Source organism: Eleutherodactylus coqui, chromosome 11 (genome assembly GCF_035609145.1).
Source record: "Eleutherodactylus coqui strain aEleCoq1 chromosome 11, aEleCoq1.hap1, whole genome shotgun sequence".
NCBI classification, from domain to species: domain Eukaryota; kingdom Metazoa; phylum Chordata; class Amphibia; order Anura; family Eleutherodactylidae; genus Eleutherodactylus; species Eleutherodactylus coqui.
This window is the reverse complement of record NC_089847.1, coordinates 55,853,032-55,878,031: the sequence shown is the minus strand read 5'-3', so window position 1 is coordinate 55,878,031 and position 25,000 is coordinate 55,853,032. Positions and strand designations below refer to the sequence as shown.

Here is a 25,000-nt window from a genome sequence, read left to right as displayed (position 1 = left end):
ATCACTTTAGCTGCACATGCCTTCTCTGACTTTTGCTAATGCTGTATAGTCATAGGCCCAAGCCCATTTCTAGAGTAGCTATGAGGCTTCTCATGTGTAGTTGTGGCCGAGCGGTTAAGGCGATGGACTAGAAATCCATTGAAGTCTCCCCGCGCAGGTTCAAATTCTGCCGACTACGTTAATATTTGCTGCTCTTCTATGTAAACCGGGAATATTAACAAGTATGTGGCTTGGTGTTGGTTTTTGCAAGTCACGGAAACAGTAATGTGTTCAAAGTGGAGTAAATATTGAGTGCTTTTTGCACGGCAAGCTTTCCACTGCGTTTGTCACGCAGGTTCAAATACTGCCGGCTACAATTTCTTTTGCTGTTCTTCTTGATCCGTGGGAGTCAAAAAAAGCCTGCCAAATACATAACTTTCAACAAATGTGTCCCTTTGGAAATTTTCCTTAAGGCACAGATGGAATCCTTTAGATTAAATGTTTGCTGAAGTGATGGAAAGGGGTCAGAGTGTGGAAACTATCTAGTGCCTTTTGGACGACAATCTTTTCTCCAGTACAACTTTTCAAGGTATATTGCTCCATCCTTTTAGGCTGATTTTAAATCAGTGTGTGGTTCCATGGTGTAATGGTTAGCACTGTGGACTTTGAATCCAGCGAACCGAGTTCAAATCTCGGTGGAACCTCCATAATCACTTTAGCTGCACATGCCTTCTCTGACTTTTGCTAATGCTGTATAGTCATAGGCCCAAGCCCATTTCTAGAGTAGCTATGAGGCTTCTCATGTGTAGTTGTGGCCGAGCGGTTAAGGCGATGGACTAGAAATTCATTGAAGTCTCCCCGCGCAGCTTCAAATTCTGCCGACTACGTTAATATTTGCTGCTCTTCTATGTAAACCGGGAATATTAACAAGTATGTGGCTTGGTGTTGGTTTTTGCAAGTCACGGAAACAGTAATGTGTTCAAAGTGGAGTAAATATTGAGTGCTTTTTGCACGGCAAGCTTTCCACTGCGTTTGTCACGCAGGTTCAAATACTGCCAGCTACCATTTCTTTTGCTGATCTTCTTGATCCGTGGGAGTCAAAAAAAGCCTGCCAAATACGTAACTTTCAACAAATGTGTCCCTTTGGAAATTTTCCTTAAGGCACAGATGGAATCCTTTAGATTAAATGTTTGCTGAAGTGATGGAAAGGGGTCAGAGTGTGGAAACTATCTAGTGCCTTTTGGACGACAATCTTTTCTCCAGTACAACTTTTCTAGGTATATTGCTCCCTCCTTTTAGGCTGATTTTAACTCAGTGTGTGGTTCCATGGTGTAATGGTTAGCACTCTGGACTTTGAATCCAGCGATCCGAGTTCAAATCTCGGTGGAACCTCCATGATCACTTTAGCTGCACATGCCTTCTCTGACTTTTGCTAATGCTGTATAGTCATAGGCCCAAGCCCATTTCTAGAGTAGCTATGAGGCTTCTCATGTGTAGTTGTGGCCGAGCGGTTAAGGCGATGGACTAGAAATCCATTGAAGTCTCCCCGCGCAGGTTCAAATTCTGCCGACTACGTTAATATTTGCTGCTCTTCTATGTAAACCGGGAATATTAACAAGTATGTGGCTTGGTGTTGGTTTTTGCAAGTCACGGAAACAGTAATGTGTTCAAAGTGGAGTAAATATTGAGTGCTTTTTGCACGGCAAGCTTTCCACTGCGTTTGTCACGCAGGTTCAAATACTGCCGGCTACAATTTCTTTTGCTGTTCTTCTTGATCCGTGGGAGTCAAAAAAAGCCTGCCAAATACATAACTTTCAACAAATGTGTCCCTTTGGAAATTTTCCTTAAGGCACAGATGGAATCCTTTAGATTAAATGTTTGCTGAAGTGATGGAAAGGGGTCAGAGTGTGGAAACTATCTAGTGCCTTTTGGACGACAATCTTTTCTCCAGTACAACTTTTCTAGGTATATTGCTCCCTCCTTTTAGGCTGATTTTAACTCAGTGTGTGGTTCCATGGTGTAATGGTTAGCACTGTGGACTTTGAATCCAGCGAACCGAGTTCAAATCTCGGTGGAACCTCCATAATCACTTTAGCCGCACATGCCTTCTCTGACTTTTGCTAATGCTGTATAGTCATAGGCCCAAGCCCATTTCTAGAGTAGCTATGAGGCTTCTCATGTGTAGTTGTGGCCGAGCGGTTAAGGCGATGGACTAGAAATTCATTGAAGTCTCCCCGCGCAGCTTCAAATTCTGCCGACTACGTTAATATTTGCTGCTCTTCTATGTAAACCGGGAATATTAACAAGTATGTGGCTTGGTGTTGGTTTTTGCAAGTCACGGAAACAGTAATGTGTTCAAAGTGGAGTAAATATTGAGTGCTTTTTGCACGGCAAGCTTTCCACTGCGTTTGTCACGCAGGTTCAAATACTGCCAGCTACAATTTCTTTTGCTGATCTTCTTGATCCGTGGGAGTCAAAAAAAGCCTGCCAAATACGTAACTTTCAACAAATGTGTCCCTTTGGAAATTTTCCTTAAGGCACAGATGGAATCCTTTAGATTAAATGTTTGCTGAAGTGATGGAAAGGGGTCAGAGTGTGGAAACTATCTAGTGCCTTTTGGACGACAATCTTTTCTCCAGTACAACTTTTCTAGGTATATTGCTCCCTCCTTTTAGGCTGATTTTAACTCAGTGTGTGGTTCCATGGTGTAATGGTTAGCACTCTGGACTTTGAATCCAGCGATCCGAGTTCAAATCTCGGTGGAACCTCCATAATCACTTTAGCTGCACATGCCTTCTCTGACTTTTGCTAATGCTGTATAGTCATAGGCCCAAGCCCATTTCTAGAGTAGCTATGAGGCTTCTCATGTGTAGTTGTGGCCGAGCGGTTAAGGCGATGGACTAGAAATCCATTGAAGTCTCCCCGCGCAGGTTCAAATTCTGCCGACTACGTTAATATTTGCTGCTCTTCTATGTAAACCGGGAATATTAACAAGTATGTGGCTTGGTGTTGGTTTTTGCAAGTCACGGAAACAGTAATGTGTTCAAAGTGGAGTAAATATTGAGTGCTTTTTGCACGGCAAGCTTTCCACTGCGTTTGTCACGCAGGTTCAAATACTGCCGGCTACAATTTCTTTTGCTGTTCTTCTTGATCCGTGGGAGTCAAAAAAAGCCTGCCAAATACATAACTTTCAACAAATGTGTCCCTTTGGAAATTTTCCTTAAGGCACAGATGGAATCCTTTAGATTAAATGTTTGCTGAAGTGATGGAAAGGGGTCAGAGTGTGGAAACTATCTAGTGCCTTTTGGACGACAATCTTTTCTCCAGTACAACTTTTCTAGGTATATTGCTCCCTCCTTTTAGGCTGATTTTAACTCAGTGTGTGGTTCCATGGTGTAATGGTTAGCACTGTGGACTTTGAATCCAGCGAACCAAGTTCAAATCTCGGTGGAACCTCCATAATCACTTTAGCCGCACATGCCTTCTCTGACTTTTGCTAATGCTGTATAGTCTTAGGCCCAAGCCCATTTCTAGAGTAGCTATGAGGCTTCTCATTTGTAGTTGTGGCCGAGCGGTTAAGGCGATGGACTAGAAATCCATTGAAGTCTCCCCGCGCAGGTTCAAATTCTGCCGACTACGTTAATATTTGCTGCTCTTCTATGTAAACCGGGAATATTAACAAGTATGTGGCTTGGTGTTGGTTTTTGCAAGTCACGGAAACAGTAATGTGTTCAAAGTGGAGTAAATATTGAGTGCTTTTTGCACGGCAAGCTTTCCACTGCGTTTGTCACGCAGGTTCAAATACTGCCGGCTACAATTTCTTTTGCTGTTCTTCTTGATCCGTGGGAGTCAAAAAAAGCCTGCCAAATACATAACTTTCAACAAATGTGTCCCTTTGGAAATTTTCCTTAAGGCACAGATGGAATCCTTTAGATTAAATGTTTGCTGAAGTGATGGAAAGGGGTCAGAGTGTGGAAACTATCTAGTGCCTTTTGGACGACAATCTTTTCTCCAGTACAACTTTTCTAGGTATATTGCTCCCTCCTTTTAGGCTGATTTTAAGTCAGTGTGTGGTTCCATGGTGTAATGGTTAGCACTGTGGACTTTGAATCCAGCGAACCGAGTTCAAATCTCGGTGGAACCTCCATAATCACTTTAGCCGCACATGCCTTCTCTGACTTTTGCTAATGCTGTATAGTCATAGGCCCAAGCCCATTTCTAGAGTAGCTATGAGGCTTCTCATGTGTAGTTGTGGCCGAGCGGTTAAGGCGATGGACTAGAAATTCATTGAAGTCTCCCCGCGCAGCTTCAAATTCTGCCGACTACGTTAATATTTGCTGCTCTTCTATGTAAACCGGGAATATTAACAAGTATGTGGCTTGGTGTTGGTTTTTGCAAGTCACGGAAACAGTAATGTGTTCAAAGTGGAGTAAATATTGAGTGCTTTTTGCACGGCAAGCTTTCCACTGCGTTTGTCACGCAGGTTCAAATACTGCCAGCTACAATTTCTTTTGCTGATCTTCTTGATCCGTGGGAGTCAAAAAAAGCCTGCCAAATACGTAACTTTCAACAAATGTGTCCCTTTGGAAATTTTCCTTAAGGCACAGATGGAATCCTTTAGATTAAATGTTTGCTGAAGTGATGGAAAGGGGTCAGAGTGTGGAAACTATCTAGTGCCTTTTGGACGACAATCTTTTCTCCAGTACAACTTTTCTAGGTATATTGCTCCCTCCTTTTAGGCTGATTTTAACTCAGTGTGTGGTTCCATGGTGTAATGGTTAGCACTCTGGACTTTGAATCCAGCGATCCGAGTTCAAACCTCGGTGGAACCTCCATAATCGCTTTAGCCGCACATGCCTTCTCTGACTTTTGCTAATGCTGTATAGTCATAGGCCCAAGCCCATTTCTAGAGTAGCTATGAGGCTTCTCATGTGTAGTTGTGGCCGAGCGGTTAAGGCGATGGACTAGAAATCCATTGAAGTCTCACCGCGCAGGTTCAAATTCTGCCGACTACGTTAATATTTGCTGCTCTTCTATGTAAACCGGGAATATTAACAAGTATGTGGCTTGGTGTTGGTTTTTGCAAGTCACGGAAACAGTAATGTGTTCAAAGTGGAGTAAATATTGAGTGCTTTTTGCACGGCAAGCTTTCCACTGTGTTTGTCACGCAGGTTGAAATACTGCCGGCTACAATTTCTTTTGCTGATCTTCTTGATCCGTGGGAGTCAAAAAAAGCCTGCCAAATACATAACTTTCAACAAATGTGTCCCTTTGGAAATTTTCCTTAAGGCACAGATGGAATCCTTTAGATTAAATGTTTGCTGAAGTGATGGAAAGGGGTCAGAGTGTGGAAACTATCTAGTGCCTTTTGGACGACCATCTTTTCTCCAGTACAACTTTTCTAGGTATATTACTCCCTCCTTTTAGGCTGATTTTAAATCAGTGTGAGGTTCCATGGTGTAATGGTTAGCACTCTGGACTTTGAATCCAGCGATCCGAGTTCAAATCTCGGTGGAACCTCCATAATCACTTTAGCCGCACATGCCTTCTCTGACTTTTGCTAATGCTGTATAGTCATAGGCCCAAGCCCATTTCTAGAGTAGCTATGAGGCTTCTCATGTGTAGTTGTGGCCGAGCGGTTAAGGCGATGGACTAGAAATCCATTGAAGTCTCCCCGCGCAGGTTCAAATTCTGCCGACTACGTTAATATTTGCTGCTCTTCTATGTAAACCGGGAATATTAACAAGTATGTGGCTTGGTGTTGGTTTTTGCAAGTCACGGAAACAGTAATGTGTTCAAAGTGGAGTAAATATTGAGTGCTTTTTGCACGGCAAGCTTTCCACTGTGTTTGTCACGCAGGTTCAAATACTGCCGGCTACAATTTCTTTTGCTGATCTTCTTGATCCGTGGGAGTCAAAAAAAGCCTGCCAAATACATAACTTTCAACAAATGTGTCCCTTTGGAAATTTTCCTTAAGGCACAGATGGAATCCTTTAGATTAAATGTTTGCTGAAGTGATGGAAAGGGGTCAGAGTGTGGAAACTATCTAGTGCCTTTTGGACGACAATCTTTTCTCCAGTACAACTTTTCTAGGTATATTACTCCCTCCTTTTAGGCTGATTTAAACTCAGTTTGTGGTTCCATGGTGTAATGGTTAGCACTCTGGACTTTGAATCCAGCGATCCGAGTTCAAATCTTGGTGGAACCTCCATAATCACTTTAGCTGCACATGCCTTCTCTGACTTTTGCTAATGCTGTATAGTCATAGGCCCAAGCCCATTTCTAGAGTAGCTATGAGGCTTCTCATGTGTAGTTGTGGCCGAGCGGTTAAGGCGATGGACTAGAAATCCATTGAAGTCTCCCCGCGCAGGTTCAAATTCTGACGACTACGTTAATATTTGCTGCTCTTCTATGTAAACCGGGAATATTAACAAGTATGTGGCTTGGTGTTGGTTTTTGCAAGTCACGGAAACAGTAATGTGTTCAAAGTGGAGTAAATATTGAGTGCTTTTTGCACGGCAAGCTTTCCACTGCGTTTGTCACGCAGGTTCAAATACTGCCAGCTACAATTTCTTTTGCTGATCTTCTTGATCCGTGGGAGTCAAAAAAAGCCTGCCAAATACGTAACTTTCAACAAATGTGTCCCTTTGGAAATTTTCCTTAAGGCACAGATGGAATCCTTTAGATTAAATGTTTGCTGAAGTGATGGAAAGGGGTCAGAGTGTGGAAACTATCTAGTGCCTTTTGGACGACAATCTTTTCTCCAGTACAACTTTTCTAGGTATATTGCTCCCTCCTTTTAGGCTGATTTTAACTCAGTGTGTGGTTCCATGGTGTAATGGTTAGCACTCTGGACTTTGAATCCAGCGATCCGAGTTCAAATCTCGGTGGAACCTCCATAATCACTTTAGCTGCACATGCCTTCTCTGACTTTTGCTAATGCTGTATAGTCTTAGGCCCAAGCCCATTTCTAGAGTAGCTATGAGGCTTCTCATGTGTAGTTGTGGCCGAGCGGTTAAGGCGATGGACTAGAAATCCATTGAAGTCTCCCCGCGCAGGTTCAAATTCTGCCGACTACGTTAATATTTGCTGCTCTTCTATGTAAACCGGGAATATTAACAAGTATGTGGCTTGGTGTTGGTTTTTGCAAGTCACGGAAACAGTAATGTGTTCAAAGTGGAGTAAATATTGAGTGCTTTTTGCACGGCAAGCTTTCCACTGCGTTTGTCACGCAGGTTCAAATACTGCCGGCTACAATTTCTTTTGCTGTTCTTCTTGATCCGTGGGAGTCAAAAAAAGCCTGCCAAATACATAACTTTCAACAAATGTGTCCCTTTGGAAATTTTCCTTAAGGCACAGATGGAATCCTTTAGATTAAATGTTTGCTGAAGTGATGGAAAGGGGTCAGAGTGTGGAAACTATCTAGTGCCTTTTGGACGACAATCTTTTCTCCAGTACAACTTTTCTAGGTATATTGCTCCATCCTTTTAGGCTGATTTTAAATCAGTGTGTGGTTCCATGGTGTAATGGTTAGCACTGTGGACTTTGAATCCAGCTAACCGAGTTCAAATCTCGGTGGAACCTCCATAATCACTTTAGCCGCACATGCCTTCTCTGACTTTTGCTAATGCTGTATAGTCATAGGCCCAAGCCCATTTCTAGAGTAGCTATGAGGCTTCTCATGTGTAGTTGTGGCCGAGCGGTTAAGGCGATGGACTAGAAATTCATTGAAGTCTCCCCGCGCAGCTTCAAATTCTGCCGACTACGTTAATATTTGCTGCTCTTCTATGTAAACCGGGAATATTAACAAGTATGTGGCTTGGTGTTGGTTTTTGCAAGTCACGGAAACAGTAATGTGTTCAAAGTGGAGTAAATATTGAGTGCTTTTTGCACGGCAAGCTTTCCACTGCGTTTGTCACGCAGGTTCAAATACTGCCAGCTACCATTTCTTTTGCTGATCTTCTTGATCCGTGGGAGTCAAAAAAAGCCTGCCAAATACGTAACTTTCAACAAATGTGTCCCTTTGGAAATTTTCCTTAAGGCACAGATGGAATCCTTTAGATTAAATGTTTGCTGAAGTGATGGAAAGGGGTCAGAGTGTGGAAACTATCTAGTGCCTTTTGGACGACAATCTTTTCTCCAGTACAACTTTTCTAGGTATATTGCTCCCTCCTTTTAGGCTGATTTTAACTCAGTGTGTGGTTCCATGGTGTAATGGTTAGCACTCTGGACTTTGAATCCAGCGATCCGAGTTCAAATCTCGGTGGAACCTCCATAATCACTTTAGCTGCACATGCCTTCTCTGACTTTTGCTAATGCTGTATAGTCATAGGCCCAAGCCCATTTCTAGAGTAGCTATGAGGCTTCTCATGTGTAGTTGTGGCCGAGCGGTTAAGGCGATGGACTAGAAATCCATTGAAGTCTCCCCGCGCAGGTTCAAATTCTGCCGACTACGTTAATATTTGCTGCTCTTCTATGTAAACCGGGAATATTAACAAGTATGTGGCTTGGTGTTGGTTTTTGCAAGTCACGGAAACAGTAATGTGTTCAAAGTGGAGTAAATATTGAGTGCTTTTTGCACGGCAAGCTTTCCACTGCGTTTGTCACGCAGGTTCAAATACTGCCGGCTACAATTTCTTTTGCTGTTCTTCTTGATCCGTGGGAGTCAAAAAAAGCCTGCCAAATACATAACTTTCAACAAATGTGTCCCTTTGGAAATTTTCCTTAAGGCACAGATGGAATCCTTTAGATTAAATGTTTGCTGAAGTGATGGAAAGGGGTCAGAGTGTGGAAACTATCTAGTGCCTTTTGGACGACAATCTTTTCTCCAGTACAACTTTTCTAGGTATATTGCTCCCTCCTTTTAGGCTGATTTTAACTCAGTGTGTGGTTCCATGGTGTAATGGTTAGCACTCTGGACTTTGAATCCAGCGATCCGAGTTCAAATCTCGGTGGAACCTCCATAATCACTTTAGCTGCACATGCCTTCTCTGACTTTTGCTAATGCTGTATAGTCATAGGCCCAAGCCCATTTCTAGAGTAGCTATGAGGCTTCTCATGTGTAGTTGTGGCCGAGCGGTTAAGGCGATGGACTAGAAATCCATTGAAGTCTCCCCGCGCAGGTTCAAATTCTGCCGACTACGTTAATATTTGCTGCTCTTCTATGTAAACCGGGAATATTAACAAGTATGCGGCTTGGTGTTGGTTTTTGCAAGTCACGGAAACAGTAATGTGTTCAAAGTGGAGTAAATATTGAGTGCTTTTTGCACGGCAAGCTTTCCACTGCGTTTGTCACGCAGGTTCAAATACTGCCGGCTACAATTTCTTTTGCTGTTCTTCTTGATCCGTGGGAGTCAAAAAAAGCCTGCCAAATACATAACTTTCAACAAATGTGTCCCTTTGGAAATTTTCCTTAAGGCACAGATGGAATCCTTTAGATTAAATGTTTGCTGAAGTGATGGAAAGGGGTCAGAGTGTGGAAACTATCTAGTGCCTTTTGGACGACAATCTTTTCTCCAGTACAACTTTTCTAGGTATATTGCTCCCTCCTTTTAGGCTGATTTTAACTCAGTGTGTGGTTCCATGGTGTAATGGTTAGCACTGTGGACTTTGAATCCAGCGAACCAAGTTCAAATCTCGGTGGAACCTCCATAATCACTTTAGCCGCACATGCCTTCTCTGACTTTTGCTAATGCTGTATAGTCATAGGCCCAAGCCCATTTCTAGAGTAGCTATGAGGCTTCTCATGTGTAGTTGTGGCCGAGCGGTTAAGGCGATGGACTAGAAATTCATTGAAGTCTCCCCGCGCAGCTTCAAATTCTGCCGACTACGTTAATATTTGCTGCTCTTCTATGTAAACCGGGAATATTAACAAGTATGTGGCTTGGTGTTGGTTTTTGCAAGTCACGGAAACAGTAATGTGTTCAAAGTGGAGTAAATATTGAGTGCTTTTTGCACGGCAAGCTTTCCACTGCGTTTGTCACGCAGGTTCAAATACTGCCAGCTACAATTTCTTTTGCTGATCTTCTTGATCCGTGGGAGTCAAAAAAAGCCTGCCAAATACGTAACTTTCAACAAATGTGTCCCTTTGGAAATTTTCCTTAAGGCACAGATGGAATCCTTTAGATTAAATGTTTGCTGAAGTGATGGAAAGGGGTCAGAGTGTGGAAACTATCTAGTGCCTTTTGGACGACCATCTTTTCTCCAGTACAACTTTTCTAGGTATATTACTCCCTCCTTTTAGGCTGATTTTAAATCAGTGTGAGGTTCCATGGTGTAATGGTTAGCACTCTGGACTTTGAATCCAGCGATCCGAGTTCAAATCTCGGTGGAACCTCCATAATCACTTTAGCCGCACATGCCTTCTCTGACTTTTGCTAATGCTGTATAGTCATAGGCCCAAGCCCATTTCTAGAGTAGCTATGAGGCTTCTCATGTGTAGTTGTGGCCGAGCGGTTAAGGCGATGGACTAGAAATCCATTGAAGTCTCCCCGCGCAGGTTCAAATTCTGCCGACTACGTTAATATTTGCTGCTCTTCTATGTAAACCGGGAATATTAACAAGTATGTGGCTTGGTGTTGGTTTTTGCAAGTCACGGAAACAGTAATGTGTTCAAAGTGGAGTAAATATTGAGTGCTTTTTGCACGGCAAGCTTTCCACTGTGTTTGTCACGCAGGTTGAAATACTGCCGGCTACAATTTCTTTTGCTGATCTTCTTGATCCGTGGGAGTCAAAAAAAGCCTGCCAAATACATAACTTTCAACAAATGTGTCCCTTTGGAAATTTTCCTTAAGGCACAGATGGAATCCTTTAGATTAAATGTTTGCTGAAGTGATGGAAAGGGGTCAGAGTGTGGAAACTATCTAGTGCCTTTTGGACGACCATCTTTTCTCCAGTACAACTTTTCTAGGTATATTACTCCCTCCTTTTAGGCTGATTTTAAATCAGTGTGAGGTTCCATGGTGTAATGGTTAGCACTCTGGACTTTGAATCCAGCGATCCGAGTTCAAATCTCGGTGGAACCTCCATAATCACTTTAGCCGCACATGCCTTCTCTGACTTTTGCTAATGCTGTATAGTCATAGGCCCAAGCCCATTTCTAGAGTAGCTATGAGGCTTCTCATGTGTAGTTGTGGCTGAGCGGTTAAGGCGATGGACTAGAAATCCATTGAAGTCTCCCCGCGCAGGTTCAAATTCTGCCGACTACGTTAATATTTGCTGCTCTTCTATGTAAACCGGGAATATTAACAAGTATGTGGCTTGGTGTTGGTTTTTGCAAGTCACGGAAACAGTAATGTGTTCAAAGTGGAGTAAATATTGAGTGCTTTTTGCACGGCAAGCTTTCCACTGTGTTTGTCACGCAGGTTCAAATACTGCCGGCTACAATTTCTTTTGCTGATCTTCTTGATCCGTGGGAGTCAAAAAAAGCCTGCCAAATACATAACTTTCAACAAATGTGTCCCTTTGGAAATTTTCCTTAAGGCACAGATGGAATCCTTTAGATTAAATGTTTGCTGAAGTGATGGAAAGGGGTCAGAGTGTGGAAACTATCTAGTGCCTTTTGGACGACAATCTTTTCTCCAGTACAACTTTTCTAGGTATATTACTCCCTCCTTTTAGGCTGATTTAAACTCAGTTTGTGGTTCCATGGTGTAATGGTTAGCACTCTGGACTTTGAATCCAGCGATCCGAGTTCAAATCTTGGTGGAACCTCCATAATCACTTTAGCTGCACATGCCTTCTCTGACTTTTGCTAATGCTGTATAGTCATAGGCCCAAGCCCATTTCTAGAGTAGCTATGAGGCTTCTCATGTGTAGTTGTGGCCGAGCGGTTAAGGCGATGGACTAGAAATCCATTGAAGTCTCCCCGCGCAGGTTCAAATTCTGACGACTACGTTAATATTTGCTGCTCTTCTATGTAAACCGGGAATATTAACAAGTATGTGGCTTGGTGTTGGTTTTTGCAAGTCACGGAAACAGTAATGTGTTCAAAGTGGAGTAAATATTGAGTGCTTTTTGCACGGCAAGCTTTCCACTGCGTTTGTCACGCAGGTTCAAATACTGCCAGCTACAATTTCTTTTGCTGATCTTCTTGATCCGTGGGAGTCAAAAAAAGCCTGCCAAATACGTAACTTTCAACAAATGTGTCCCTTTGGAAATTTTCCTTAAGGCACAGATGGAATCCTTTAGATTAAATGTTTGCTGAAGTGATGGAAAGGGGTCAGAGTGTGGAAACTATCTAGTGCCTTTTGGACGACAATCTTTTCTCCAGTACAACTTTTCTAGGTATATTGCTCCCTCCTTTTAGGCTGATTTTAACTCAGTGTGTGGTTCCATGGTGTAATGGTTAGCACTCTGGACTTTGAATCCAGCGATCCGAGTTCAAATCTCGGTGGAACCTCCATAATCACTTTAGCTGCACATGCCTTCTCTGACTTTTGCTAATGCTGTATAGTCTTAGGCCCAAGCCCATTTCTAGAGTAGCTATGAGGCTTCTCATTTGTAGTTGTGGCCGAGCGGTTAAGGCGATGGACTAGAAATCCATTGAAGTCTCCCCGCGCAGGTTCAAATTCTGCCGACTACGTTAATATTTGCTGCTCTTCTATGTAAACCGGGAATATTAACAAGTATGTGGCTTGGTGTTGGTTTTTGCAAGTCACGGAAACAGTAATGTGTTCAAAGTGGAGTAAATATTGAGTGCTTTTTGCACGGCAAGCTTTCCACTGCGTTTGTCACGCAGGTTCAAATACTGCCGGCTACAATTTCTTTTGCTGTTCTTCTTGATCCGTGGGAGTCAAAAAAAGCCTGCCAAATACATAACTTTCAACAAATGTGTCCCTTTGGAAATTTTCCTTAAGGCACAGATGGAATCCTTTAGATTAAATGTTTGCTGAAGTGATGGAAAGGGGTCAGAGTGTGGAAACTATCTAGTGCCTTTTGGACGACAATCTTTTCTCCAGTACAACTTTTCTAGGTATATTGCTCCCTCCTTTTAGGCTGATTTTAAATCAGTGTGTGGTTCCATGGTGTAATGGTTAGCACTGTGGACTTTGAATCCAGCGAACCGAGTTCAAATCTCGGTGGAACCTCCATAATCACTTTAGCCGCACATGCCTTCTCTGACTTTTGCTAATGCTGTATAGTCATAGGCCCAAGCCCATTTCTAGAGTAGCTATGAGGCTTCTCATGTGTAGTTGTGGCCGAGCGGTTAAGGCGATGGACTAGAAATTCATTGAAGTCTCCCCGCGCAGCTTCAAATTCTGCCGACTACGTTAATATTTGCTGCTCTTCTATGTAAACCGGGAATATTAACAAGTATGTGGCTTGGTGTTGGTTTTTGCAAGTCACGGAAACAGTAATGTGTTCAAAGTGGAGTAAATATTGAGTGCTTTTTGCACGGCAAGCTTTCCACTGCGTTTGTCACGCAGGTTCAAATACTGCCAGCTACAATTTCTTTTGCTGATCTTCTTGATCCGTGGGAGTCAAAAAAAGCCTGCCAAATACGTAACTTTCAACAAATGTGTCCCTTTGGAAATTTTCCTTAAGGCACAGATGGAATCCTTTAGATTAAATGTTTGCTGAAGTGATGGAAAGGGGTCAGAGTGTGGAAACTATCTAGTGCCTTTTGGACGACAATCTTTTCTCCAGTACAACTTTTCTAGGTATATTGCTCCCTCCTTTTAGGCTGATTTTAACTCAGTGTGTGGTTCCATGGTGTAATGGTTAGCACTCTGGACTTTGAATCCAGCGATCCGAGTTCAAATCTCGGTGGAACCTCCATAATCGCTTTAGCCGCACATGCCTTCTCTGACTTTTGCTAATGCTGTATAGTCATAGGCCCAAGCCCATTTCTAGAGTAGCTATGAGGCTTCTCATGTGTAGTTGTGGCCGAGCGGTTAAGGCGATGGACTAGAAATCCATTGAAGTCTCACCGCGCAGGTTCAAATTCTGCCGACTACGTTAATATTTGCTGCTCTTCTATGTAAACCGGGAATATTAACAAGTATGTGGCTTGGTGTTGGTTTTTGCAAGTCACGGAAACAGTAATGTGTTCAAAGTGGAGTAAATATTGAGTGCTTTTTGCACGGCAAGCTTTCCACTGTGTTTGTCACGCAGGTTGAAATACTGCCGGCTACAATTTCTTTTGCTGATCTTCTTGATCCGTGGGAGTCAAAAAAAGCCTGCCAAATACATAACTTTCAACAAATGTGTCCCTTTGGAAATTTTCCTTAAGGCACAGATGGAATCCTTTAGATTAAATGTTTGCTGAAGTGATGGAAAGGGGTCAGAGTGTGGAAACTATCTAGTGCCTTTTGGACGACCATCTTTTCTCCAGTACAACTTTTCTAGGTATATTACTCCCTCCTTTTAGGCTGATTTTAAATCAGTGTGAGGTTCCATGGTGTAATGGTTAGCACTCTGGACTTTGAATCCAGCGATCCGAGTTCAAATCTCGGTGGAACCTCCATAATCACTTTAGCCGCACATGCCTTCTCTGACTTTTGCTAATGCTGTATAGTCATAGGCCCAAGCCCATTTCTAGAGTAGCTATGAGGCTTCTCATGTGTAGTTGTGGCCGAGCGGTTAAGGCGATGGACTAGAAATCCATTGAAGTCTCCCCGCGCAGGTTCAAATTCTGCCGACTACGTTAATATTTGCTGCTCTTCTATGTAAACCGGGAATATTAACAAGTATGTGGCTTGGTGTTGGTTTTTGCAAGTCACGGAAACAGTAATGTGTTCAAAGTGGAGTAAATATTGAGTGCTTTTTGCACGGCAAGCTTTCCACTGTGTTTGTCACGCAGGTTCAAATACTGCCGGCTACAATTTCTTTTGCTGATCTTCTTGATCCGTGGGAGTCAAAAAAAGCCTGCCAAATACATAACTTTCAACAAATGTGTCCCTTTGGAAATTTTCCTTAAGGCACAGATGGAATCCTTTAGATTAAATGTTTGCTGAAGTGATGGAAAGGGGTCAGAGTGTGGAAACTATCTAGTGCCTTTTGGACGACAATCTTTTCTCCAGTACAACTTTTCTAGGTATATTACTCCCTCCTTTTAGGCTGATTTAAACTCAGTTTGTGGTTCCATGGTGTAATGGTTAGCACTCTGGACTTTGAATCCAGCGATCCGAGTTCAAATCTTGGTGGAACCTCCATAATCACTTTAGCTGCACATGCCTTCTCTGACTTTTGCTAATGCTGTATAGTCATAGGCCCAAGCCCATTTCTAGAGTAGCTATGAGGCTTCTCATGTGTAGTTGTGGCCGAGCGGTTAAGGCGATGGACTAGAAATCCATTGAAGTCTCCCCGCGCAGGTTCAAATTCTGACGACTACGTTAATATTTGCTGCTCTTCTATGTAAACCGGGAATATTAACAAGTATGTGGCTTGGTGTTGGTTTTTGCAAGTCACGGAAACAGTAATGTGTTCAAAGTGGAGTAAATATTGAGTGCTTTTTGCACGGCAAGCTTTCCACTGCGTTTGTCACGCAGGTTCAAATACTGCCAGCTACAATTTCTTTTGCTGATCTTCTTGATCCGTGGGAGTCAAAAAAAGCCTGCCAAATACGTAACTTTCAACAAATGTGTCCCTTTGGAAATTTTCCTTAAGGCACAGATGGAATCCTTTAGATTAAATGTTTGCTGAAGTGATGGAAAGGGGTCAGAGTGTGGAAACTATCTAGTGCCTTTTGGACGACAATCTTTTCTCCAGTACAACTTTTCTAGGTATATTGCTCCCTCCTTTTAGGCTGATTTTAACTCAGTGTGTGGTTCCATGGTGTAATGGTTAGCACTCTGGACTTTGAATCCAGCGATCCGAGTTCAAATCTCGGTGGAACCTCCATAATCACTTTAGCTGCACATGCCTTCTCTGACTTTTGCTAATGCTGTATAGTCTTAGGCCCAAGCCCATTTCTAGAGTAGCTATGAGGCTTCTCATGTGTAGTTGTGGCCGAGCGGTTAAGGCGATGGACTAGAAATCCATTGAAGTCTCCCCGCGCAGGTTCAAATTCTGCCGACTACGTTAATATTTGCTGCTCTTCTATGTAAACCGGGAATATTAACAAGTATGTGGCTTGGTGTTGGTTTTTGCAAGTCACGGAAACAGTAATGTGTTCAAAGTGGAGTAAATATTGAGTGCTTTTTGCACGGCAAGCTTTCCACTGCGTTTGTCACGCAGGTTCAAATACTGCCGGCTACAATTTCTTTTGCTGTTCTTCTTGATCCGTGGGAGTCAAAAAAAGCCTGCCAAATACATAACTTTCAACAAATGTGTCCCTTTGGAAATTTTCCTTAAGGCACAGATGGAATCCTTTAGATTAAATGTTTGCTGAAGTGATGGAAAGGGGTCAGAGTGTGGAAACTATCTAGTGCCTTTTGGACGACAATCTTTTCTCCAGTACAACTTTTCTAGGTATATTGCTCCATCCTTTTAGGCTGATTTTAAATCAGTGTGTGGTTCCATGGTGTAATGGTTAGCACTGTGGACTTTGAATCCAGCTAACCGAGTTCAAATCTCGGTGGAACCTCCATAATCACTTTAGCCGCACATGCCTTCTCTGACTTTTGCTAATGCTGTATAGTCATAGGCCCAAGCCCATTTCTAGAGTAGCTATGAGGCTTCTCATGTGTAGTTGTGGCCGAGCGGTTAAGGCGATGGACTAGAAATTCATTGAAGTCTCCCCGCGCAGCTTCAAATTCTGCCGACTACGTTAATATTTGCTGCTCTTCTATGTAAACCGGGAATATTAACAAGTATGTGGCTTGGTGTTGGTTTTTGCAAGTCACGGAAACAGTAATGTGTTCAAAGTGGAGTAAATATTGAGTGCTTTTTGCACGGCAAGCTTTCCACTGCGTTTGTCACGCAGGTTCAAATACTGCCAGCTACCATTTCTTTTGCTGATCTTCTTGATTACGTGGGAGTCAAAAAAAGCCTGCCAAATACGTAACTTTCAACAAATGTGTCCCTTTGGAAATTTTCCTTAAGGCACAGATGGAATCCTTTAGATTAAATGTTTGCTGAAGTGATGGAAAGGGGTCAGAGTGTGGAAACTATCTAGTGCCTTTTGGACGACAATCTTTTCTCCAGTACAACTTTTCTAGGTATATTGCTCCCTCCTTTTAGGCTGATTTTAACTCAGTGTGTGGTTCCATGGTGTAATGGTTAGCACTCTGGACTTTGAATCCAGCGATCCGAGTTCAAATCTCGGTGGAACCTCCATAATCACTTTAGCTGCACATGCCTTCTCTGACTTTTGCTAATGCTGTATAGTCATAGGCCCAAGCCCATTTCTAGAGTAGCTATGAGGCTTCTCATGTGTAGTTGTGGCCGAGCGGTTAAGGCGATGGACTAGAAATCCATTGAAGTCTCCCCGCGCAGGTTCAAATTCTGCCGACTACGTTAATATTTGCTGCTCTTCTATGTAAACCGGGAATATTAACAAGTATGTGGCTTGGTGTTGGTTTTTGCAAGTCACGGAAACAGTAATGTGTTCAAAGTGGAGTAAATATTGAGTGCTTTTTGCACGGCAAGCTTTCCACTGCGTTTGTCACGCAGGTTCAAATACTGCCGGCTACAATTTCTTTTGCTGTTCTTCTTGATCCGTGGGAGTCAAAAAAAGCCTGCCAAATACATAACTTTCAACAAATGTGTCCCTTTGGAAATTTTCCTTAAGGCACAGATGGAATCCTTTAGATTAAATGTTTGCTGAAGTGATGGAAAGGGGTCAGAGTGTGGAAACTATCTAGTGCCTTTTGGACGACAATCTTTTCTCCAGTACAACTTTTCTAGGTATATTGCTCCCTCCTTTTAGGCTGATTTTAACTCAGTGTGTGGTTCCATGGTGTAATGGTTAGCACTGTGGACTTTGAATCCAGCGAACCGAGTTCAAATCTCGGTGGAACCTCCATAATCACTTTAGCCGCACATGCCTTCTCTGACTTTTGCTAATGCTGTATAGTCATAGGCCCAAGCCCATTTCTAGAGTAGCTATGAGGCTTCTCATGTGTAGTTGTGGCCGAGCGGTTAAGGCGATGGACTAGAAATTCATTGAAGTCTCCCCGCGCAGCTTCAAATTCTGCCGACTACGTTAATATTTGCTGCTCTTCTATGTAAACCGGGAATATTAACAAGTATGTGGCTTGGTGTTGGTTTTTGCAAGTCACGGAAACAGTAATGTGTTCAAAGTGGAGTAAATATTGAGTGCTTTTTGCACGGCAAGCTTTCCACTGCGTTTGTCACGCAGGTTCAAATACTGCCAGCTACAATTTCTTTTGCTGATCTTCTTGATCCGTGGGAGTCAAAAAAAGCCTGCCAAATACGTAACTTTCAACAAATGTGTCCCTTTGGAAATTTTCCTTAAGGCACAGATGGAATCCTTTAGATTAAATGTTTGCTGAAGTGATGGAAAGGGGTCAGAGTGTGGAAACTATCTAGTGCCTTTTGGACGACAATCTTTTCTCCAGTACAACTTTTCTAGGTATATTGCTCCCTCCTTTTAGGCTGATTTTAACTCAGTGTGTGGTTCCATGGTGTAATGGTTAGCACTCTGGACTTTGAATCCAGCGATCCGAGTTCAAATCTCGGTGGAACCTCCATAATCGCTTTAGCCGCACATGCCTTCTCTGACTTTTGCTAATGCTGTATAGTCATAGGCCCAAGCCCATTTCTAGAGTAGCTATGAGGCTTCTCATGTGTAGTTGTGGCCGAGCGGTTAAGGCGATGGACTAGAAATCCATTGAAGTCTCACCGCGCAGGTTCAAATTCTGCCGACTACGTTAATATTTGCTGCTCTTCTATGTAAACCGGGAATATTAACAAGTATGTGGCTTGGTGTTGGTTTTTGCAAGTCACGGAAACAGTAATGTGTTCAAAGTGGAGTAAATATTGAGTGCTTTTTGCACGGCAAGCTTTCCACTGTGTTTGTCACGCAGGTTGAAATACTGCCGGCTACAATTTCTTTTGCTGATCTTCTTGATCCGTGGGAGTCAAAAAAAGCCTGCCAAATACATAACTTTCAACAAATGTGTCCCTTTGGAAATTTTCCTTAAGGCACAGATGGAATCCTTTAGATTAAATGTTTGCTAAAGTGATGGAAAGGGGTCAGAGTGTGGAAACTATCTAGTGCCTTTTGGACGACCATCTTTTCTCCAGTACAACTTTTCTAGGTATATTACTCCCTCCTTTTAGGCTGATTTTAAATCAGTGTGAGGTTCCATGGTGTAATGGTTAGCACTCTGGACTTTGAATCCAGCGATCCGAGTTCAAATCTCGGTGGAACCTCCATAATCACTTTAGCCGCACATGCCTTCTCTGACTTTTGCTAATGCTGTATAGTCATAGGCCCAAGCCCATTTCTAGAGTAGCTATGAGGCTTCTCATGTGTAGTTGTGGCCGAGCGGTTAAGGCGATGGACTAGAAATCCATTGAAGTCTCCCCGCGCAGGTTCAAATTCTGCCGACTACGTTAATATTTGCTGCTCTTCTATGTAAACCGGGAATATTAACAAGTATGTGGCTTGGTGTTGGTTTTTGCAAGTCACGGAAACAGTAATGTGTTCAAAGTGGAGTAAATATTGAGTGCTTTTTGCACGGCAAGCTTTCCACTGTGTTTGTCACGCAGGTTGAAATACTGCCGGCTACAATTTCTTTTGCTGATCTTCTTGATCCGTGGGAGTCAAAAAAAGCCTGCCAAATACATAACTTTCAACAAATGTGTCCCTTTGGAAATTTTCCTTAAGGCACAGATGGAATCCTTTAGATTAAATGTTTGCTGAAGTGATGGAAAGGGGTCAGAGTGTGGAAACTATCTAGTGCCTTTTGGACGACAATCTTTTCTCCAGTACAACTTTTCTAGGTATATTACTCCCTCCTTTTAGGCTGATTTAAACTCAGTTTGTGGTTCCATGGTGTAATGGTTAGCACTCTGGACTTTGAATCCAGCGATCCGAGTTCAAATCTTGGTGGAACCTCCATAATCACTTTAGCTGCACATGCCTTCTCTGACTTTTGCTAATGCTGTATAGTCATAGGCCCAAGCCCATTTCTAGAGTAGCTATGAGGCTTCTCATGTGTAGTTGTGGCCGAGCGGTTAAGGCGATGGACTAGAAATCCATTGAAGTCTCCCCGCGCAGGTTCAAATTCTGACGACTACGTTAATATTTGCTGCTCTTCTATGTAAACCGGGAATATTAACAAGTATGTGGCTTGGTGTTGGTTTTTGCAAGTCACGGAAACAGTAATGTGTTCAAAGTGGAGTAAATATTGAGTGCTTTTTGCACGGCAAGCTTTCCACTGCGTTTGTCACGCAGGTTCAAATACTGCCAGCTACAATTTCTTTTGCTGATCTTCTTGATCCGTGGGAGTCAAAAAAAGCCTGCCAAATACGTAACTTTCAACAAATGTGTCCCTTTGGAAATTTTCCTTAAGGCACAGATGGAATCCTTTAGATTAAATGTTTGCTGAAGTGATGGAAAGGGGTCAGAGTGTGGAAACTATCTAGTGCCTTTTGGACGACAATCTTTTCTCCAGTACAACTTTTCTAGGTATATTGCTCCCTCCTTTTAGGCTGATTTTAACTCAGTGTGTTGTTGCATGGTGTAATGGTTAGCACTCTGGACTTTGAATCCAGCGATCCGAGTTCAAATCTCGGTGGAACCTCCATAATCACTTTAGCTGCACATGCCTTCTCTGACTTTTGCTAATGCTGTATAGTCATAGGCCCAAGCCCATTTCTAGAGTAGCTATGAGGCTTCTCATGTGTAGTTGTGGCCGAGCGGTTAAGGCGATGGACTAGAAATCCATTGAAGTCTCCCCGCGCAGGTTCAAATTCTGCCGACTACGTTAATATTTGCTGCTCTTCTATGTAAACCGGGAATATTAACAAGTATGTGGCTTGGTGTTGGTTTTTGCAAGTCACGGAAACAGTAATGTGTTCAAAGTGGAGTAAATATTGAGTGCTTTTTGCACGGCAAGCTTTCCACTGCGTTTGTCACGCAGGTTCAAATACTGCCGGCTACAATTTCTTTTGCTGTTCTTCTTGATCCGTGGGAGTCAAAAAAAGCCTGCCAAATACATAACTTTCAACAAATGTGTCCCTTTGGAAATTTTCCTTAAGGCACAGATGGAATCCTTTAGATTAAATGTTTGCTGAAGTGATGGAAAGGGGTCAGAGTGTGGAAACTATCTAGTGCCTTTTGGACGACAATCTTTTCTCCAGTACAACTTTTCTAGGTATATTGCTCCCTCCTTTTAGGCTGATTTTAACTCAGTGTGTGGTTCCATGGTGTAATGGTTAGCACTCTGGACTTTGAATCCAGCGATCCGAGTTCAAATCTCGGTGGAACCTCCATAATCGCTTTAGCCGCACATGCCTTCTCTGACTTTTGCTAATGCTGTATAGTCATAGGCCCAAGCCCATTTCTAGAGTAGCTATGAGGCTTCTCATGTGTAGTTGTGGCCGAGCGGTTAAGGCGATGGACTAGTAATCCATTGAAGTCTCACCGCGCAGGTTCAAATTCTGCCGACTACGTTAATATTTGCTGCTCTTCTATGTAAACCGGGAATATTAACAAGTATGTGGCTTGGTGTTGGTTTTTGCAAGTCACGGAAACAGTAATGTGTTCAAAGTGGAGTAAATATTGAGTGCTTTTTGCACGGCAAGCTTTCCACTGTGTTTGTCACGCAGGTTCAAATACTGCCGGCTACAATTTCTTTTGCTGATCTTCTTGATCCGTGGGAGTCAAAAAAAGCCTGCCAAATACATAACTTTCAACAAATGTGTCCCTTTGGAAATTTTCTTTAAGGCACAGATGGAATCCTTTAGATTAAATGTTTGCTGAAGTGATGGAAAGGGGTCAGAGTGTGGAAACTATCTAGTGCCTTTTGGACGACAATCTTTTCTCCAGTACAACTTTTCTAGGTATATTGCTCCCTCCTTTTAGGCTGATTTTAACTCAGTGTGTGGTTCCATGGTGTAATGGTTAGCACTCTGGACTTTGAATCCAGCGATCCGAGTTCAAATCTCGGTGGAACCTCCATAATCACTTTAGCTGCACATGCCTTCTCTGACTTTTGCTAATGCTGTATAGTCATAGGCCCAAGCCCATTTCTAGAGTAGCTATGAGGCTTCTCATGTGTAGTTGTGGCCGAGCGGTTAAGGCGATGGACTAGAAATCCATTGAAGTCTCCCCGCGCAGGTTCAAATTCTGCCGACTACGTTAATATTTGCTGCTCTTCTATGTAAACCGGGAATATTAACAAGTATGTGGCTTGGTGTTGGTTTTTGCAAGTCACGGAAACAGTAATGTGTTCAAAGTGGAGTAAATATTGAGTGCTTTTTGCACGGCAAGCTTTCCACTGCGTTTGTCACGCAGGTTCAAATACTGCCGGCTACAATTTCTTTTGCTGTTCTTCTTGATCCGTGGGAGTCAAAAAAAGCCTGCCAAATACATAACTTTCAACAAATGTGTCCCTTTGGAAATTTTCCTTAAGGCACAGATGGAATCCTTTAGATTAAATGTTTGCTGAAGTGATGGAAAGGGGTCAGAGTGTGGAAACTATCTAGTGCCTTTTGGACGACAATCTTTTCTCCAGTACAACTTTTCTAGGTATATTGCTCCCTCCTTTTAGGCTGATTTTAACTCAGTGTGTGGTTCCATGGTGTAATGGTTAGCACTCTGGACTTTGAATCCAGCGATCCGAGTTCAAATCTCGGTGGAACCTCCATAATCACTTTAGCTGCACATGCCTTCTCTGACTTTTGCTAATGCTGTATAGTCATAGGCCCAAGCCCATTTCTAGAGTAGCTATGAGGCTTCTCATGTGTAGTTGTGGCCGAGCGGTTAAGGCGATGGACTAGAAATCCATTGAAGTCTCCCCGCGCAGGTTCAAATTCTGCCGACTACGTTAATATTTGCTGCTCTTCTATGTAAACCGGGAATATTAACAAGTATGTGGCTTGGTGTTGGTTTTTGCAAGTCACGGAAACAGTAATGTGTTCAAAGTGGAGTAAATATTGAGTGCTTTTTGCACGGCAAGCTTTCCACTGCGTTTGTCACGCAGGTTCAAATACTGCCGGCTACAATTTCTTTTGCTGTTCTTCTTGATCCGTGGGAGTCAAAAAAAGCCTGCCAAATACATAACTTTCAACAAATGTGTCCCTTTGGAAATTTTCCTTAAGGCACAGATGGAATCCTTTAGATTAAATGTTTGCTGAAGTGATGGAAAGGGGTCAGAGTGTGGAAACTATCTAGTGCCTTTTGGACGACAATCTTTTCTCCAGTACAACTTTTCTAGGTATATTGCTCCCTCCTTTTAGGCTGATTTTAACTCAGTGTGTGGTTCCATGGTGTAATGGTTAGCACTCTGGACTTTGAATCCAGCGATCCGAGTTCAAATCTCGGTGGAACCTCCATAATCGCTTTAGCCGCACATGCCTTCTCTGACTTTTGCTAATGCTGTATAGTCATAGGCCCAAGCCCATTTCTAGAGTAGCTATGAGGCTTCTCATGTGTAGTTGTGGCCGAGCGGTTAAGGCGATGGACTAGTAATCCATTGAAGTCTCCCCGCGCAGGTTCAAATTCTGCCGACTACGTTAATATTTGCTGCTCTTCTATGTAAACCGGGAATATTAACAAGTATGTGGCTTGGTGTTGGTTTTTGCAAGTCACGGAAACAGTAATGTGTTCAAAGTGGAGTAAATATTGAGTGCTTTTTGCACGGCAAGCTTTCCACTGCGTTTGTCACGCAGGTTCAAATACTGCCGGCTACAATTTCTTTTGCTGTTCTTCTTGATCCGTGGGAGTCAAAAAAAGCCTGCCAAATACATAACTTTCAACAAATGTGTCCCTTTGGAAATTTTCCTTAAGGCACAGATGGAATCCTTTAGATTAAATGTTTGCTGAAGTGATGGAAAGGGGTCAGAGTGTGGAAACTATCTAGTGCCTTTTGGACGACAATCTTTTCTCCAGTACAACTTTTCTAGGTATATTGCTCCCTCCTTTTAGGCTGATTTTAACTCAGTGTGTGGTTCCATGGTGTAATGGTTAGCACTCTGGACTTTGAATCCAGCGATCCGAGTTCAAATCTCGGTGGAACCTCCATAATCGCTTTAGCCGCACATGCCTTCTCTGACTTTTGCTAATGCTGTATAGTCATAGGCCCAAGCCCATTTCTAGAGTAGCTATGAGGCTTCTCATGTGTAGTTGTGGCCGAGCGGTTAAGGCGATGGACTAGAAATCCATTGAAGTCTCACCGCGCAGGTTCAAATTCTGCCGACTACGTTAATATTTGCTGCTCTTCTATGTAAACCGGGAATATTAACAAGTATGTGGCTTGGTGTTGGTTTTTGCAAGTCACGGAAACAGTAATGTGTTCAAAGTGGAGTAAATATTGAGTGCTTTTTGCACGGCAAGCTTTCCACTGTGTTTGTCACGCAGGTTCAAATACTGCCGGCTACAATTTCTTTTGCTGATCTTCTTGATCCGTGGGAGTCAAAAAAAGCCTGCCAAATACATAACTTTCAACAAATGTGTCCCTTTGGAAATTTTCTTTAAGGCACAGATGGAATCCTTTAGATTAAATGTTTGCTGAAGTGATGGAAAGGGGTCAGAGTGTGGAAACTATCTAGTGCCTTTTGGACGACAATCTTTTCTCCAGTACAACTTTTCTAGGTATATTGCTCCCTCCTTTTAGGCTGATTTTAACTCAGTGTGTGGTTCCATGGTGTAATGGTTAGCACTCTGGACTTTGAATCCAGCGATCCGAGTTCAAATCTCGGTGGAACCTCCATAATCACTTTAGCTGCACATGCCTTCTCTGACTTTTGCTAATGCTGTATAGTCATAGGCCCAAGCCCATTTCTAGAGTAGCTATGAGGCTTCTCATGTGTAGTTGTGGCCAAGCGGTTAAGGCGATGGACTAGAAATCCATTGAAGTCTCCCCGCGCAGGTTCAAATTCTGCCGACTACGTTAATATTTGCTGCTCTTCTATGTAAACCGGGAATATTAACAAGTATGTGGCT

General features: G+C 42.8%; 22 non-coding genes across 22 annotated transcripts; all 22 read left to right on the top strand.

Moving 5' to 3' along the window:
* The first annotated feature begins 1,299 nt into the window (after positions 1 to 1,299).
* Positions 1,300 to 1,371, top strand: TRNAQ-UUG (transfer RNA glutamine (anticodon UUG)). The gene has a single exon. It is a non-coding gene; the product is annotated as a tRNA-Gln (tRNA).
* Positions 1,372 to 2,675: 1,304 nt separating this feature from the next.
* On the top strand, positions 2,676 to 2,747 carry TRNAQ-UUG (transfer RNA glutamine (anticodon UUG)). Its single transcript has one exon. It is a non-coding gene; the product is annotated as a tRNA-Gln (tRNA).
* Positions 2,748 to 4,739: 1,992 nt separating this feature from the next.
* TRNAQ-UUG (transfer RNA glutamine (anticodon UUG)) lies at positions 4,740 to 4,811 on the top strand. The gene has a single exon. It is a non-coding gene; the product is annotated as a tRNA-Gln (tRNA).
* Positions 4,812 to 5,427: 616 nt separating this feature from the next.
* On the top strand, positions 5,428 to 5,499 carry TRNAQ-UUG (transfer RNA glutamine (anticodon UUG)). The gene has a single exon. It is a non-coding gene; the product is annotated as a tRNA-Gln (tRNA).
* Positions 5,500 to 6,803: 1,304 nt separating this feature from the next.
* TRNAQ-UUG (transfer RNA glutamine (anticodon UUG)) lies at positions 6,804 to 6,875 on the top strand. The gene has a single exon. It is a non-coding gene; the product is annotated as a tRNA-Gln (tRNA).
* Positions 6,876 to 8,179: 1,304 nt separating this feature from the next.
* On the top strand, positions 8,180 to 8,251 carry TRNAQ-UUG (transfer RNA glutamine (anticodon UUG)). The gene has a single exon. It is a non-coding gene; the product is annotated as a tRNA-Gln (tRNA).
* A 616-nt stretch (positions 8,252 to 8,867) lies between these two features.
* Positions 8,868 to 8,939, top strand: TRNAQ-UUG (transfer RNA glutamine (anticodon UUG)). The gene has a single exon. It is a non-coding gene; the product is annotated as a tRNA-Gln (tRNA).
* Positions 8,940 to 10,243: 1,304 nt separating this feature from the next.
* Positions 10,244 to 10,315, top strand: TRNAQ-UUG (transfer RNA glutamine (anticodon UUG)). Its single transcript has one exon. It is a non-coding gene; the product is annotated as a tRNA-Gln (tRNA).
* Positions 10,316 to 10,931: 616 nt separating this feature from the next.
* TRNAQ-UUG (transfer RNA glutamine (anticodon UUG)) lies at positions 10,932 to 11,003 on the top strand. Its single transcript has one exon. It is a non-coding gene; the product is annotated as a tRNA-Gln (tRNA).
* A 1,304-nt stretch (positions 11,004 to 12,307) lies between these two features.
* On the top strand, positions 12,308 to 12,379 carry TRNAQ-UUG (transfer RNA glutamine (anticodon UUG)). The gene has a single exon. It is a non-coding gene; the product is annotated as a tRNA-Gln (tRNA).
* Positions 12,380 to 13,683: 1,304 nt separating this feature from the next.
* On the top strand, positions 13,684 to 13,755 carry TRNAQ-UUG (transfer RNA glutamine (anticodon UUG)). Its single transcript has one exon. It is a non-coding gene; the product is annotated as a tRNA-Gln (tRNA).
* Positions 13,756 to 14,371: 616 nt separating this feature from the next.
* On the top strand, positions 14,372 to 14,443 carry TRNAQ-UUG (transfer RNA glutamine (anticodon UUG)). Its single transcript has one exon. It is a non-coding gene; the product is annotated as a tRNA-Gln (tRNA).
* Positions 14,444 to 15,747: 1,304 nt separating this feature from the next.
* On the top strand, positions 15,748 to 15,819 carry TRNAQ-UUG (transfer RNA glutamine (anticodon UUG)). Its single transcript has one exon. It is a non-coding gene; the product is annotated as a tRNA-Gln (tRNA).
* Positions 15,820 to 17,124: 1,305 nt separating this feature from the next.
* TRNAQ-UUG (transfer RNA glutamine (anticodon UUG)) lies at positions 17,125 to 17,196 on the top strand. The gene has a single exon. It is a non-coding gene; the product is annotated as a tRNA-Gln (tRNA).
* A 1,304-nt stretch (positions 17,197 to 18,500) lies between these two features.
* Positions 18,501 to 18,572, top strand: TRNAQ-UUG (transfer RNA glutamine (anticodon UUG)). Its single transcript has one exon. It is a non-coding gene; the product is annotated as a tRNA-Gln (tRNA).
* Positions 18,573 to 19,188: 616 nt separating this feature from the next.
* Positions 19,189 to 19,260, top strand: TRNAQ-UUG (transfer RNA glutamine (anticodon UUG)). The gene has a single exon. It is a non-coding gene; the product is annotated as a tRNA-Gln (tRNA).
* A 1,992-nt stretch (positions 19,261 to 21,252) lies between these two features.
* On the top strand, positions 21,253 to 21,324 carry TRNAQ-UUG (transfer RNA glutamine (anticodon UUG)). Its single transcript has one exon. It is a non-coding gene; the product is annotated as a tRNA-Gln (tRNA).
* Positions 21,325 to 21,940: 616 nt separating this feature from the next.
* Positions 21,941 to 22,012, top strand: TRNAQ-UUG (transfer RNA glutamine (anticodon UUG)). The gene has a single exon. It is a non-coding gene; the product is annotated as a tRNA-Gln (tRNA).
* A 616-nt stretch (positions 22,013 to 22,628) lies between these two features.
* On the top strand, positions 22,629 to 22,700 carry TRNAQ-UUG (transfer RNA glutamine (anticodon UUG)). The gene has a single exon. It is a non-coding gene; the product is annotated as a tRNA-Gln (tRNA).
* A 616-nt stretch (positions 22,701 to 23,316) lies between these two features.
* Positions 23,317 to 23,388, top strand: TRNAQ-UUG (transfer RNA glutamine (anticodon UUG)). Its single transcript has one exon. It is a non-coding gene; the product is annotated as a tRNA-Gln (tRNA).
* A 616-nt stretch (positions 23,389 to 24,004) lies between these two features.
* Positions 24,005 to 24,076, top strand: TRNAQ-UUG (transfer RNA glutamine (anticodon UUG)). Its single transcript has one exon. It is a non-coding gene; the product is annotated as a tRNA-Gln (tRNA).
* Positions 24,077 to 24,692: 616 nt separating this feature from the next.
* Positions 24,693 to 24,764, top strand: TRNAQ-UUG (transfer RNA glutamine (anticodon UUG)). Its single transcript has one exon. It is a non-coding gene; the product is annotated as a tRNA-Gln (tRNA).
* Positions 24,765 to 25,000: the final 236 nt, after the last annotated feature.